Source organism: Choloepus didactylus, chromosome 14 (assembly GCF_015220235.1).
Source record: "Choloepus didactylus isolate mChoDid1 chromosome 14, mChoDid1.pri, whole genome shotgun sequence".
NCBI lineage: Eukaryota > Metazoa > Chordata > Mammalia > Pilosa > Megalonychidae > Choloepus > Choloepus didactylus.
In genome coordinates this window covers 25,783,631-25,795,539 of record NC_051320.1, presented here as the reverse complement: position 1 = coordinate 25,795,539, position 11,909 = coordinate 25,783,631, and positions in this window count along the sequence as shown.

Below are 11,909 nucleotides of genomic sequence, written 5' to 3'. Positions count from 1 at the left end.
TGCTTTGCTCATTTTCTATAGCGAAGTTGAATATTCTTAAACAATACAGGAAACACACATTACACTGACGTTTGCAATGATCTGGAAGTTAAAGAATCTTAAACCTAAATTTCTTTAATAAGCAAACTCAAGAATACTTCTATAATGCTTGGGAAACTATTTAGTCTGCCTTTACTTCACCATCCTCTTCTCTAGTAGTCTATCACTGTTTAATTTATTAAAGACACTGGGAATTACTACTAAACAACAATTATCTTAATCTAAATTTATCCTGCATTCCTTTCAAGGTTTATTACTAGCATTTGCATTTGATTTTGTTTCTGTAGGTATAACACATATTTAAACTTAACTCTATATATTTTAACTGACTTTAATACATCTAAACAAAAGCACATGAACTCTTCTTGCCACTATTGGGTGCTATTAGCAATTTCATATATGCTTTCAATTTGGACTAACAAACATTTGGGCTAGTGAACAATTTTTCAGAAGGGAACACATTCTTAAGCAGAGGGGCTTCTGTGTTTTCAGATGATATAATTATCTTTCAGGAAAGTAAAGTAAAATATCAATTAAAAACATTTCGAATAAGATAATTTAATAATGTGGCCTTTTTCAAGAAAAATACATGAACATATTATTATAATCAGAAAAACAATGGGTTAAAATGCCACTTAAAAATAGCAATGAATTTATAAAATATTTTGATGAACTTATAAATAGACAAAGAGTTTCAAATTCACATCCTGTTTCTTTGTGTGCTTTGCAATATTTTGTTGAAACCTGGATATTTTGATATTTTAATGTGTTATCCCTGGAATTTAGTCTCTCAGACATCTGTTCCTTAAGCTTGAATACAGCTAGTGTTATGACAGAGATTTTCTTGAATGCTAGGAGCTAACAACAACAACAACAACAAGATCTGTGCAAGCTCCTTCAGAGCTTATCCATACAATGAGTTTAGAGAATAACTCCAGGTCAAAGCCTTCTGATGCCCTCTGTGCATGCATCTTTTCTTTGGCATGTGTATGTGGTTCTAGGAATTCCCCCGTGTACATGGTTCTGAATGTCCCCTCTTCCCTAGGAAACAGTTTGCTCACTGCCACAGGCACTGACTCACTGCATGTCCTACAGCCAACAGTCCCTTGCCCCAAGCAGAATGACTTCACTGCTCTCCCACAGCATTCTTTAGGAGAGCTCGGTGAACTGCCTTTTACACACAGGGCAAGTTCTGAGACAGTGAGAGCCTCTGGGCTCCACTAGAGGCATTGAGCCAGACATACAGGCTCCTGGTATGTGCACAAGGGTTAGTCTGCTCCCTCTGGAACTGGGACCAGGGATGCACACTTGGAGTGAGGGCTGGCTGATGGGGGGCTGATGGGGGGATGGGAGAGTGGCTACAAGATCCTACCACTTTTAAGCGGTCTTTCTTGATTCTGCACTTGCCCTGTTACTTTAGTCCTTTAACTGTTTTCTGGAGCTTTGAGAAAGATATTTCTGCTAATTCTTGCTGGTTGTTTAAAGATTCTGGGGGGGGGGGGGCGGGGAACAAAGCCCTGAGTATCTATCTCACTGTGCCATCTTAATTGGGGCAGGGCACCATCTCTCATTCTTTCATTTCTCTATTGCTAGTTTCTGACCCTCTCACTGATGATCATGTTCCTCTATGGGGCAGGAAACATCCCCATTAAAAACTACTGGTTTTCTCATTGTGTAACTGCTACCTCTGTACACAGACCAACTCTCTACTTTGGATTCAGTTCAAAGGCCTGGGAAGGACTTTGAATGGCCATTTTATGTCATGTACCCACTTCTGGATCAGTCAACTGCAGCCTCTGCTTGGGGAGGGGCAGGTAGAACATAGTGTAAGGTCATGGCAGGTCTTTCTTATACCCACCTGGTTGGAGTTGGGTTAAAGTAGTTTTAGAAGAAGTGAAGTAGTGGCCAGACAGTAGCATAAATGTCTACAATACTAGAATTTCAGATTAAGTTAATTCTAATTTTGATCATCAAGAAATATTGGGTAAAACAAATTTTTATAAAACTAATACTTTATAAATACATGCTTTCTGGAGAAAATAAAAATTTGGGGTATCTGAAGAGCTTATTGAATTTCTGGAGAAAATGTAAAAACCAAGGATAGCATGTTAATAGCAAAACAGTTATTCTGTTTTTCATAAATAGGGTATTGTATGAGTGTTTCTGGCATGTGGAGAGTAGGCAGTATAGCTTAATAATGCCTCTGGGTTTGAAAATTTCAAATGAAAATACACTATGACATCATTATGACTAAGAAAATCACAAGTTTCACCTAGCAAAGAGGTTAAGAGAGGTTAAACTGAAGAGTTAATACTTGACAATGTCCCTGTAAAGACCAGCTAACTCAAATCCCAGCTACAAGTATTTATTTTTGTACTGTACTAGATTTCTACAACTGAATGTCTTTAACTCTTAAATAGATGCAATTTTACCAAAAACTTCTGGGAGTTTTTTCCATATTATAGGCATTCTTAACAAGTGAATATGTCCACAACAAACAAGTGAAAATGGATTTTCTCTCTGAAGTTTTTCCATTCTTTAGAGAGTTTAGTATCCCCTACCTTCCGCATTCCCCGGATGACAGCAAAAAGTAAAAATCATGCATCACCACATGACAGATGGTATATACCACTTTGAAAAAGTGGTTAAGAGTAATTTTCCCAATTACGAAGAGTGTGGGAAGCAAAAGGAGCCAAATTTGCTCAGTTTAAGTAAAAGATGTTAAGAGTGTAAAATTCAGTTGGTATGTTGGGCTGTGGTTCACCCCATTACAGGGTTGTGTGCCAGGAACTTGGGGTACTAGAGTGACTATTTGTGCGGTTTTAAGCACCTCTTGACAAAGTAAATAGGTTCAATTCAGTTTGGTTCACAATGAGAGAATAAGGGGGTAAAAGAGTGACAGAAAAGAAAAGTGTCTAAAAGCTATACATTAGGAAGCTGCTTTCATGAAATAATCTGTGGTTTCAGATCATTAAATATCACACGCAATAAGCACAAGCAACAGAGAAGCCTAGACTGCTTGAGTCAATGCAAATCTGCCAAGAGATGACACACCTTTGTCAAGGGAAGCCACAAGAACTCAGTATTTCTAGACTACTGTTGTTGATCGTCAATCCAGAGACAGAAATGTTCTTATCTACCTGACAATGGCAAGCATATATTCCTGTAAATTAGAGTTTAAATGGTGTATTGCCTTGTTTGCTGAAAATAAACAGAGCAGAGAAATAAGTTCAAATATTTAAAGGAATTGAAACATGGTACTTCCTGGTTTGGTAATCTACATGGTCCTTGGAAAAGGAACTGTGTTTTTAATTTAAAAAGGAAAATGAAGAAAATGCCTTGGGAAAATTTTTTAATCATTCAACCTTGGATTCACAGGTATATAAAAACACCAAAATATGTGAATCACTGTAGATAGATATATGAATTACGTACTTAGAATATATGATTTGATTCAATAATATTAGGTGCTTTTAGCAGCTTATATATAAATCTTAATGGAATCCCTAATAATGTGATGTTGCATGGCAAATTCACAAAGCTAGTCTAAGCAGAGACGCAAGATCTAGGGAATTAGAGAGCTATGGACAGTTAACTGAGGGCCACAGAGATTCAATCTATATCTAAGGATTGTTACTTGGTGTTCTAGTTTGCTAATGCTGCTGGAATGCAAAACACCAGAGATGGATTGGCTTTTGTAAAAAGGGGTATACTTGGTTACACAGTTACAGTCTTAAGGCCATAAAGTGTCCAAGGTAACACATCAACAATCGGGTACCTTCACTGGAGGATGGCCAATAGTGTCCAGAAAACCTCTGTTAGCTGGGAAGGCATGTGGCTGGCATCTGCTCCAAAGTTCTGGTTTCAAAATGACTTTCTCCCAGGACATTCCTCTCTAGGCTGCAGTTCCTCAAAAATGTCCCTCTTAGTTGCACTTGGGGTATTTGTCCTCTCTTAGCTTCTTTGGAGCAAGAGTCTGCTTTCAATGGCCATCTTCAAACTCTCTCTCATCTGCAGCTCCTGTGCTTTCTTCAAAATGTCCCTCTTGGTTGTAGCTCCTCTTCAAAATGTCACTCACAGCTGCACTGAGTTCCTTCTGTTTGCCAGCTCATTTATGTGGCTCCACTGATCAAGGCCCACACTGAATGGGTGGGGCCATGCCTCCATGGAAATTATCTCATCAGAGTTATCACTTACAGTTGGGTGGGGAGCATTTCAATGCAAACAACCTAATCTAAACGTTCCAACTTAATCCCCACTAATATGTCTGTCCCACAAGATTGCATCAAAGAATATGGCTTTTTCTGGGGGACATAGTACATTCAAAGCAACACACCTGGTGTTCGTGTTCAAGTTGGCCACCAAATTTTGTTTTATTTATTTCCCTCAGTGAAATGGTGAGAACAACTTCTAATGTATAGAAACATTTCCCTACTGCAAGAGAGAAAGGTTTCAAAATAATGTCTTATGGAACATATGATTCTGTGCCAGTTTGAATGTATTGTGTCCCCCAAATGCCATTATCTTTGTAGTTTTGTGGGGCCGATGTTGGTGCTGGTTGGATTTGCTTGGAATGTGCCCCACCCAGCTGTGGGAGATGATTCTGATGAGATGTTCCCATGGAGGCATGGCCCCGCCCATTCAGGGTGGGCCTTGATCAGTGGAGCTATATAAATGAGCTGACTCAGAGAGGGAACTGAGTGCAGCTGGGAGTGATATTTTGAAGAGGAGCAAGCTTGCTAGAGAGGAACGTCCTGGGAGAAAGCTGTTTTGAGGCCGGAGCTTTGGAGCAGACGCCAGCTGCCTTCCTAGCTAGCAGAGGTTTTCCGGACACCATTGGCCATCCTCCAGTCAAGGTACCCGATTGCTGAGGTGTTTTACCTTGGATGTTTTGTGGCCTTAAGACTGTAACTGTGTAGCAAAATAAACCCCTGTTTTATAAAAGCCTATCCATCTCTGGTGTTTTGCATTCTGCAGCATTAGCAAACTAGAACAGATTCCAAAGGAGAATGCCAGATCATATTTCATATAGCAAGGTATAGTCAATGAATTTTGCATCTTTTCCATCTTTTTCTCAAATGCATTTTTAAAAATTGTGCTTTTTGAGTCCGTTTGACACAGTACTGTACATTTTAAAACACTGATTCTTTTCTTTTGTAGTTCTGTTCTGGCATCTCGGATTCTAGAAAAAGTTAAGAAAGAAGTATTGGATTTCATAAACTTCAGCAGCATGAGTGATTATTTTTGAAAAAGGAAATTCAACTACTTACTTTTACACCCTATGGCAAGGTTTATTTTAAAATTCATTATAAAAAATATAATTGTGTGAGCAAAACAATTTCTAGAATATTATAGATAATATTCATAAGGTAACAAAGTTATCTTAGATCTAGAAAATATGCTTGACTATTTTCATGATTTAAAAATTTCACCACGTTTCTTTCTTTCAATTCTTTGCCTTTTGAGGAAAAGACAAAAAAATGGAAAATAACCTCCCCACCCCTACCCTATGACTCGAAAATTTCCAGAAATGTTAAATCTCTGTCTGAGATGTTATTGATGTTGTTTGCAATTATCCATGAGACTCAGCATTTTCCTATGCTAATGAAAACCTGGCAAGTTGTTAAGTTTTGAGATTCTAGATGAAAGGATTTATATTCACTTGTAATAGAGGAGTGTGCCCATTTAAAATTTTTTCAATCATTTGATTTTTAAACATCTAATGAAGTTTTTTTCCTTTACAACACTCAACTTTGGCGGATTGTTCACTTACCTAATGTCACTGAGCAGCTCCATTACTTGTTCAACATTTATTTGAAACTCTTGTGCTCAGACAAGCCTTTCATAAACATATCGCACAGGAATGAAAACCATTGTTCTGCAAAACACTTTGGTCCTAAGATCTCTAATTGGGGAAATAAGAGCCCCATCCTGTTTTTAATTAGTATTTGACTATACAGAACATGACTATAAAAATGCTTATTTTATTGTATCTTATAAAATTTATGCTACATCTGTGAATTCAAGCACAGTGGTATGCTTTTGTAGGTACACAGAAATAAAATACAGCTTCTTAAGTCTGTGTTAGTGACAATGGGGAAAACTCTACAATGATGGAGGACTTGCTTAACCAATACAAACAAACAAACAAAAAATCAAGCGGACCACATAGGAACTATAGTTAAAAAGATGAAAAGGGGTTCTGAAAGTATAATATTTTGTATTAACTTTCCAACCTTCTTCCACTGTGACATATTCAATATGGTGATTTCTGCAGATTTCTGGTTAACAGGTACAATTTAACAGACCACATGCTACATAATTTGAAATAAAGGTCTTGCTAGAAAGAAAGACATAATCAGCCCCTAGCCATAGGATACTATTTTCAACAATAAAGAGAAAATAATCAGTGAAGCAACCAGTTGGTTGAAAGGAGGAAATAGGGAGAGAATAATTATCAGTTCGTAATCGCCGTGACCATTACCCTTCTCTCTAGTCTCCTCTGGAGCGAGGCTCCTGCACCTGGCACTTCAGTGCGGCTGCAGCTGAGAGGACACACAGAGCCAGACCATAATGGCCTGCGTCCCGGCCAGCCGAGCGGGCAGCAGCCTGAATGGCTACAGATGCTTGTAAGAATGATCACTCTTAGGTACCCTCCTTCAATCGTAATTCTAGAGTCCTCGTGGTAGCAAGCAGCTTGAGCTCTTTAACATAAAGGCCAGGCCTGAATTAAAGGTCTTGAAAAGCCTTTGATAGCCCTGGCCTTAGATGTTCTAAGCAGATTGTGAAAATAATTTATAACAAAGGACCAAGTTAATTTAAAAATGATTTTTTTTTTTTTTTTTTTTTTTTTTAGCATTAAGTCCATGGTATGCTTGCTTTGGACAAGTTTCTATAAGCTAATAAGCCTGTCTGATATAGCTTTTTGAATTTTAAACACATATGCATAAATTAGCTAGGCTTTCATGGGCTCTTATTAAACTATTAAAAGGGAATAATACTAAAAGGTGACTTAAAATCAGGTCATTCAGTAGAACTCTATTTGAGTTGGCACAGGTACAGTTGCATATGTTTTCTAGTTGAACTGGTGCTGGAAATTTATCACCTATATTACCTATGGCTAAATGTTACTTTGCTTCAATAAAAGTACCATTTATAATTTCTATCAACTTTTGTTAGAGTATATCCATAACTGATGAATTAATTTGATGGTAAGTGGCAAGTAATACATCTTTTACGTTTTACTGTATTTTAATAGTGTTTTATGCATGCTGATTAGCCATGACTTTCTGAAGAAGGAAGGGGAGTTCAAAGAGGGCTTTTTTTAGGGCAGAGTAAGTGTGCCATTTAAATTAATCAATTAAGTATGTTTTATTAACATTATCAGTATTGTTCAACTCAGAGAAGAAACAATCCTTAATAATGAAGGCAGTTATACTATTTTAAGGGCTGAATAATTATTGTTCTCTCTTTGAAATGTCAATGGAACAGATATATTTTCTTCATCATTCATGGAATGGTTTTGAAATTTTGACTTAATTGGAATCATCGACACTCTTTTGCCTGCCCTTATATGCAATCTGTCTTCCTCTAGGGAATACTTGTCCTCCTCCCTAGAATTTGTTAACAAGATTTGGATTGGCAAGAATGAGTTACCCAAGAGGCAAATGGGATTGCAAGAGATGTTAGGATGGGGTGAACAGAATTATGGTTTGCTCAACATACACTCCATCTCCTGGACTGACAAAGCAGCTTACACTGTGAGCGGTTTCTAGCGATAACTCAGGATAATTTGTTGTACAACATAATGCATTCTGCCTAGGTTATACATGCTTACTTCCTGGAGAGACTACCTTCCTAACCCAATAGGATATCTAAGACCTACTGGTTGCCAATTCTGTACAGTATATACTGATTTTCAAAGCAAACCACCCACCACCCCATTTTCTTTGAGAGACACGGTAGGGGGATGATGTTCTCATCTGCTATACTAGAGACGGTGCTATAGCTCAATTCCCAGACACACATTTCTCATGTCCATTTCTGAAATAACAAAATTAAACTAGATCTCAAATTCTCTTCGTCATTTGGAAAAGATTGTTATGAGGTTTTAATTAGAAGTTATGTCCACTGAGAGATTTATGTCTGTAAATTTCCCCATGCACATGGTTTTCATTATAATGGCAGCGAACCAATAACTTTTACGTGATTCCCATCGCCCACTCTCCCACTGTCCCCAATGAAATTGAAATCAGATTAGAGGTCACTCAGGTTTTTGAAAGAAAAGTGGACATGTATAATTTATTTGAAATAGGAATCCTTCTGTTTAAGAAATATGCCAGAAATACCACAGAAAAAGGTTAGCTAAATTATTCTTAGTCATCTAAGTGTGGGAAAATAGAAACTATCTGAAGCTAGGGCTTCTTCTAACAGTGCTACTTTTTTTTTTTTTTTTTTTTTGAAATAAATATATTCTATAAAGGAAAATCTTATTTGACTCAGGATGGGGCAGTGGTCAGCACCTGATTAATGTGCCCAGTCATTTCACCATCACAGCGTGCATCGTTACATCACAGCTGTCTGCAAAATCCCAACCTTTGCCTTCTATGAAACACACACACACACACACACACAGAAGAGTCAGAGTGCTGCACTGTAATGCAGTGTATGTTCTGAAATAACCCTTGTTTTCCCTTGGTGAAAATCATGAATATTATGTATGGTTAAGCAATTTTCATATTACAAGCTGTAATTCTGAAAACTCACTTTGTTCCCTGAGGCATAGGGTTGCAGGCTGAACTATCATCCTCAACAACAAAAGGAGATGGATAGAAATGACACTTGAACATTTCTGAGCAGAAGTACTCTTTCAACATTGAACATATTTCCTGTATTCCCAGATCATAGCTCTCAATACTTCTATTAGCTATTGGCTGAAAAAAATATAGGAATGAATGAGTTCAGTTGTGCTTTAAAATAAATTAATAATTTTAATAATAGCATCTCCCTGCATTTAAGGAATAACAGAACAGCTATGTTTGCAACATATTACTTATTCAGTCTAAAAACTTAGCCCTTCAGGAGTTAGTGACCTTCAGATTTGAAACCACTGTTTTAAAACTAAATTTAAGTAGTTCATGATCCATTTTTAAACAACTATGAGAATAAACAACAACAAAAGAACTCCTTTGTTCTCTTGTTCCCCAATATGAAAATTATGATCTGAAGAAATTAAAACTCAATTTTACAAAAATGTCTGAATTTTGCAGTAATGCTGTCAAAGATTTTATTTATAAGATGATTGTGATGCTGAAAATGCCATCTTTTAAAATGTTGGTAAATTTGTGGATTCCTGAAAATATGTCTGAAGACCCCAGGTTGAAAAGCATGATCCAGATCAAATCTTAGTCACAGAGCATGACAATCATTTTGACTCTTTCGACTTTGAACCTTGGATACTTCTCAGACTGGAAACAAATGTTTTGGAATATCCTGTGAGAACTTTAGGGATCTCTAAACCAGAGAGGAAGGAGCAAGGAAAATGATCATGCGTTGAGTGGCCAGTGTTACAGGTGACATATGTGTTCTGTTTACTCCCTTGAAATAACTCTATGGAGTAGATGTAACCATCCCCAAGTGCAGAAAAGAAGGAGCAGTAAGATGAGAGTTGCTGAAGAAATAACATACTGGACAAATGAACCCTTGAGAAGCGTTTCCCCTTCTGGACCAAGGCATCCTGGAAGCCTTGGCCTGACTTTAACTTAGAATAATAGGTGAAGGGTGGAGCCACCCTTAGCAACTGCACAGCTATCATGTTGCAGACAAACAACACACTGTCCAGAGAAAGAGGTCCAGGGGAAAGGCTTTCTGAGGATGGAGGCCAAGGAGACTTACAGGAAAAGTGGAAGAGACAGCTGCAAGTCCTCAGAAGATTTTGATAGGAAAGGAACAGTTGTCCAGGGTAGGGGCTGAAAATGCATGTCCAGCACATATTACGAGCTCAATAAATTTTAAAAGACCATGGATGAATGTTGTTCCAGTCACTATTGCTACAATATAAACCTCTCTAAAACTTAGTGGTGTAAAACATTTATTTTATTATGTTCATGGTTTGTGAGGCTTAGAAATTTGGACAGGGCACAGTGGGGATGGCTTGTCAAAGACTGGAATGACTCAAGGGGGAGGGCCTGGAATAATCTGGAGGTGTCTTCATTTATATGCCTGGCAAGCAACGTTGGCTGTTGTTTGGGACCTCAGCTGGGGTTGTCCACTAGAACGATACATCTGGTCTCTTCATGTGGTTTCTCTAAATAGGCTCCTTCAGGCTGCCTCACAGCATGGTTTCTAAGAGTGAGCAACACAGGATGCCCAAGCAGAAACTGTACTGCCTTTTAAGCCCCAGAGGTCACATTGCAACACTTCCACCATAATAAGAAATTCAAGGGGAGAGAACACTGACCCAACCTGGGAAAGTGTCAGAATCACAGTGTGAGAAGAGCACAGGGGATGGGAAATATTGTGGCCATTGTTGGAAAATAACAATCTACCCTAATGGGGTCTCCAGAGTTGATCTGGAAAGGTTGAAGCATAGGGGCGTAATCTTTGGAATGAGGACAAAAAAGACCCCCTTTACCCAGGTTATCACTTGCCAGTCATAACACTGATGCTAGTCTGTTATTCTTTGAACTGGAGAAGAGTCTAAGCAGCTTAGCCTAGAATTCCAGATTCACTGAGAGAAGCTTCTAGCTGAGAGGGGTTACTGGATATCAACCAACAAATGAAGTTTCAGGAATTAGAGAATAGGGACAGTGATGAAGAAAACTTACTAAAAGCCCAGAACCTAGTCATTTTCTCTTATCTGTTATGATAAGAGGTGCTAATCTTTGAAAATATTAATATGCTTAATTTGGGGGAAACAGCAAAGAAATGTGAGACTAGGGAGACTGTTCTATTTGAGCATTAATTAATTAATTCATTATTTCAACAAACATTTGAGTGCCAACCAGGTGTCAGTCTAGGGTGAGAAGAGAACCAGAAGGAAAAGGGGGTAGCTGGTGGCTAAGCTGAAAAGCAAAGAAGATTAGCTGAATCCCTGGGATAAGAAGAGAACACCACACCTCAAAAGGAAATAACTGGGGTTGATCCTGCCTTGTTTATGTACGGTCATAACTACTGGCCAAGGCTAATAAGCAAATCTAGGCTGGATCTCGCTTGGCTGAGACTGTTTTGGCTGGAAATCAAATTCGTTATGCTTATACTCATTATATACTTATTCATTCCACTGCAAACATTTTAAATCAAATGTCATGATTCAGATTGAAATCCTCTCATGGCCCCCTTCCCTCATTTTTTCCTCTATGCTTTCAAGTGTCTATTTAAAAACTTCTTTTGAACTATTTTACTCAAAAGTCTCAAATTTTTAATTCTTTACATGTCTATCTTTTTCTCTGTATTCTTAAATATTTTAGTGTTGGTGTAAACTCGCAATATGGAAACATTCAGTCTATACTCAATTTTTCCTTGGGTGATTATCCAATGAACGTGTGATCTAAGCACTTTGTTTTTCTTTCTGACAGCTCTCTTCCTTTCAACTCTTTTGCTACTTATTAGTGTGCTGTGAGAGAGGGCAAACAGAAGCAGAATTGAAACTCAAAACACTTACTCTGCTACTTACTACCATTTCCACTAAAATGATCAGAGAAAGGAGGCGATTCTAAGTGTCGGTTAAGATGATTTCTCTCCAATTAGATGTAAACTTCAGTTATCCATGCTACCTTGTTCTAGCTATCCATACAAATAAACAGGATCCTTTTGTAAATAGGATGTAACTTTGCAAATCATATATTGTAGATAGGATTTCTCATTTCATA